This window comes from Magnolia sinica, chromosome 6, assembly GCF_029962835.1.
Source record: "Magnolia sinica isolate HGM2019 chromosome 6, MsV1, whole genome shotgun sequence".
Taxonomy (NCBI): domain Eukaryota; kingdom Viridiplantae; phylum Streptophyta; class Magnoliopsida; order Magnoliales; family Magnoliaceae; genus Magnolia; species Magnolia sinica.
The window spans coordinates 85,135,168-85,140,204 of record NC_080578.1 but is presented as its reverse complement, the minus strand read 5'-3'; positions in this window follow the sequence as shown (position 1 = coordinate 85,140,204).

Genomic DNA, 5,037 nt, shown 5'->3' with positions numbered 1-5,037 from the left:
CTGTGCATTTGATCCACACTCAATTATATATCGATCGGGTTCGGGTTGGGTTGGGCAACCCGAGACCTCAACCCAAGCCCAACCCAAGTATTATTGGGTTTGTTTTGCATAGCTCAAGCCCAAGCCCGAGACCAAACCCAGTACATCTTGCCCGAGCCTAACCCAATGTTGAGTCGGTCACGGGTCGGCCGGTTTGAACCCACCGGACTTTCGGCCCTACCAGGTAGGGCTGTCAAGTGCCAGGCCTGGGTAGCCCTGGTTATGTCTGGGCCCAGAGTTTGAACCGCTTCAGGCATAGAGCCATGGGCCGGCCCTGATCAAAATTCTGATTTTTTAGCCCGATGTGATACTCGAGTCTCTCACCTAATCCGCTCCACGGTACAGCACATCGCGGGTAGAGAGAAGAAAACTGAAGCATTGACATGTGGAACTTTTATGAGCACCATCATGATGTATATATCAGATCCTCACCGTCCATATGTTTTTTCATATTATTTCATTGAACGAGACAAAAAATAAAGAAGATCTAAATATCAAGTGAGCCACATTACAGAAACACTGGGGATTGGATGCCTATTATTGAAAACTTATTAAGACCACATAAGACTTTTATCAAGTTGATGTTTGTGTTTTATCTTCATCCAGGTATGTGTGTACTTATGAAGGGATTAGATGGTAAATAAACCTCACAGTGGACTCTAGGGAGGTTTCAATGGTAGTCGTTCAATCCTGTTGCTTTCTATAGTGTGGTCCACTTGAGCTTTGGATATGCCTCAATTTGGACTCATGCTTTATAATGATTTGTAAAAATTTATGGACGGTATAAATCTAAAACGTAAAACATTGTGGGGGCTCAAAAGAGTTCCAAAAATGTTCCACACACACCTACGGAAATGTACTATGAAGTCGACCATGTCAACAGTAAGTCCTCATGAGGTTGAGTTGTGTGGCCCCATGGTTCTGTGTGTGGAACATCAACACCGTGCATTTGATGAGTCTCCTTTAGATTATGAGATATCCCAAAAATCAGTCGTACAAGGAACCCAGGTGGGCCATACCATCTAAAACCATGTGAAGGCAAGCCTAAAACATATAAAATCACTTAGTGGGCCCCCCTAAGTTTTGGATGTGGCCAAAGCTTGGTCTTACCTCTCATCCAAGTGCGACACATACAATGGATGGTCTGGATTTGTGAACCACATCTCAGTGAGCCCAATAAATGATTATGAATGTTTTAATGGAAGGATACCCCTCTCAACTGTTATATGTGGTGTGGCCCACCAAGTCATAGATTGACTTGATTTTTGAGCCAGTGGCCCACCATTGAATAGTGCATCTGACTATTGGGTAGATGTTCAACACACATTACAGTGGGGCCCACACAGCTGGAGTTCATGGAAAGACATGGTACCATTTCCCAGAGAGAGAGAGAGAGAGAGAGAGGGGGGCACAAAATCTGAATGATCCACGTAAGCAGATTGCGTGCTAAGTAGGCTAAGGGTACTGAGTAAACTTGAGGTCCTGCTATCGACCCTTAGCGGGGTGGCTAACATGGAGTGTGTGTACCAACATGGGTGTGTACTAACAAGCTAACCCAAAAAAAAAAAAAAAAGTAGGCTAAGGGTACTAAGTAAACTCTATGGGGTCCATGGTGATTTATATATTTCATCAAATAATTTTAGTGCTTGAGTCCAAAAATAAAGTGTATATAAATCTCAAGTGGACCACACTATGGGAAATAGTGTGAATTGAATGTCCACCATTGAAAAATTCTTGAGTGGCCACAGAAGTTTTGGATCAAGCTGATTTTTTTTTTTCCCGTTCATCCATGTCCTTGTGATCTTATGAACATATTGGATGACAAATAAACATCACTATGGTCCCTGGAAACATTTCAACAGTGAAAATCATTATTCTCAGTGTTTCCTGTGGTGTGGTCCACTTGATCTTTATATATTCTTGAAATTTGGGCTCAATCCCTAAAATGATATGGAAAAACGGATGGACGGCGTGGATAAACCAGATAGACTCACAATGGGCCCAACTGAGTTTACTCAGTACTCAATCAGATTTCCCTGATCCAAAGGTCTAATGGGGCATGACAAAGCGACTGGGCAACATGAAGCTTAGACCCTCACATTGACAACCCGACGTTTCTCCGGCGTCCTTTCATAGATGCATTGAGAAGTCTCCGAAGAACTAGTTGGAAGGGCAAAGTCATCCAAAACGGCTGGTCTTATTCGTAGAAATTATTTCAAAACGATACAACAACTGTACTGATTTGTTTAAAAGCCCAAATCAGGACCACACCGGGATTTCATTTTCTGATTTGTTTAAGACTCTTTCGCCAGAAACGACATTACCTAGGATTTCAAAATCTGACCGGGTTCGGTTCCACCACATCCAAACCCAACAGACCCCAGTTTGATAGCCTAAGTCAGAACACAGGCACACGTGTCGGCCCTAGATGGCCCAACGTGTGCAAGCAGTGCTTCTAACCGAAGATGGCCCACACGGGCACGAGTTGCCTGTGCCCCCGGCCACAGGAAGTTCCTGTGGTCCGAAGCTATGCCGGGCCCACTGAGATTGGCCGTGACAAATCCATGCGTCCATCAGTTTCTAAACATCACAGTAGGATGGGAATCCAAAAATCGGACTGATTCAACACTCAGGTAAGCCACACCACATGAAGGAGCACGGATTCAACTCCCACCATTGAAAATTTTGTGGGGCTACAGAAGTTTTGTATAAGGAGGCAGATTGCATTCTAACACTGTCTCATTACTGGACGGTGCTCTGTGGGCCACACAATGATGTATGTTTTTTTTATCCATGCCGTCTATCCATTTTCGATAGTGCATCAGCCCAAAAAATGAGGCAGATCCGAATCATGGGTGGACCACACCATACCAAACAGTGGTGATTGATCGGTCACCATCAAAAACTTCCTGGGGCCATAAAAGTTTTGGATTAGGCTATTCAGGTCCGTGTGACCTAATCAACAGGTTAGATAGCAAATTAACATTGGGCCTTTGGAAATTTTTAATAATGCACATTTAATTAATGTTGTTTTCCTGTGGTGTGGTCCACCTGATATTTGGATCTGCCTCATTCTTTAGATCATGGGCTAAAATAATTATCCAAAATGGATGGACAGCATGGATAAAACACATGCATCATTGTAGGGCCCACAGAGCACTCCGCATAGCCTACTTCACTGCTTGCAGTGTAAGTAGGCAATCGGCATCCTATCATCGGTAGTAACCCTACAAATGGATTGGATGGCATATGAACTTTATGGTTGGCTTGGCTCCAAGAACATTTCAATGGTGGATGTCTTCGTTCTCATTGTTTCATGTGGTGTGGCCTACCTAAGTTTTGAATCCGCCTGATTTTTTTGACTCATTTTGTATTGTGATCTTTAGAAACTGATGGACGGAGTAGATTTGTCATGGGCATCCCTGTGGGCCCAACATAGCTTCCGACCGCAGGAACTTTTTGTGACGAGGACACATGCGCGTCCGGCACACTCAATCACTCACGTACGATGGCTGAAAGCCGCAGCTTCAAAATGACCCCTACCTTAAACAGGAGGGGATTAGGTGAGACCTCTGGTCCACCGAGGTGGGTGAGACCCCTGACCGTGGGGGTTCAGATTGATGCATTTTCCTTAAATCCACACCGTCCAACCATTTTCAAAGCTCATATTTGGGGGTGATACTAAAAATGAAGCTCACTCAAATCTTAGGTGGACCACACCACAGGAAACAGTCGTGATTAAATCCCTACTATTAAAAACTTCATGGATTCTACGGGAATGTTTATTTGCCATCCAACCTGTTGGTAAGGCCTAAAACGCCTAGATGAAGAGACCACACAAATATCATATTGATCCAGAGCTTTTGCTGGTCATAAAAAGTCTTTAACGGCCAATTACCACTGATTCCAGTACTATAGTCCATCTGATATCTGGAACTGATTTATTTTTTGGATCCTGCCCTAAAATGAGCTTTCAATACAGATGGACGGAGTGGATGTAGTCACATACATCACAGTGGGCCCCACAGTCAGGGGTACCACCCACGTCGGTAATAACATGCCATGTTCGAACTTGCAAGTGGTAAAAATATATACAATAATGGCAAACGGTTAAATTAAGTACGACGTACATGTAACCAGTTCCTGGGCGCGGATTAGATACTGACAGGTTGAGTAGCGAGACTCGCTACTGAAGTGACGTCACCAAGTTCCGTGGGCCCCACTATGATGTTTGTTATTTATCCACGCCTTTCATCCATTTGGATAGATCATTTTAGGGCAATATCCAAAGAATGAGTTAAATCCAAAGCTCCAGTGGACCCAACGCAGAAAACAGTGGGACAGTGATGCGCACCGTTAAAAACTTCTAAAGGCTACAAAAGTTTTAGATCAAGCTGATATTTGTGTTTTAGCTTTTTTCATGTCTTTTTTAACTTTTGAACAGGTTGGATTTCAAATAAACATTATGGTGGGCCTTAGGATAGTTTCAACGGTGGAATCACTCTCCCCACTGTTTTCTGTGGTGGGGTCCACTAAAGATTTTAATCTACCTCATTCTTTGGCTCACGCCCTAAAATGATATCTAGAAATGAATGGACGGTGTGGATACAACATATACATCATAGTGAGGCCCACAGAACTTGGTGACGTCACTTCAGTAGCGGACTGGCTACTCAACCTGTCAGTATCTAATCCTCGTCCCCGGTTCCTATTTTCTAAGTTGTACTAACCCATCCCTACCATCCAAGGAAGCGGATTGGCTACTTCCCCTGACACCAGCCAATGGCTGGTGGTGGGTGCTATGTGGGCCCCACCATGATGTATGTGTTTCATCCATGCCGTCCATCTATTTTTACAGATAATTTTACCATATGAGACCAAAAATGACATATATCCCAATCTCAAGTGGACCACATTACAGGAAACAGTGTTGAATGAGCGTTGACCATTAAAAACATTTTGGTGGCCATAAAAGTTTTGGATCAAGCTGAGTACACT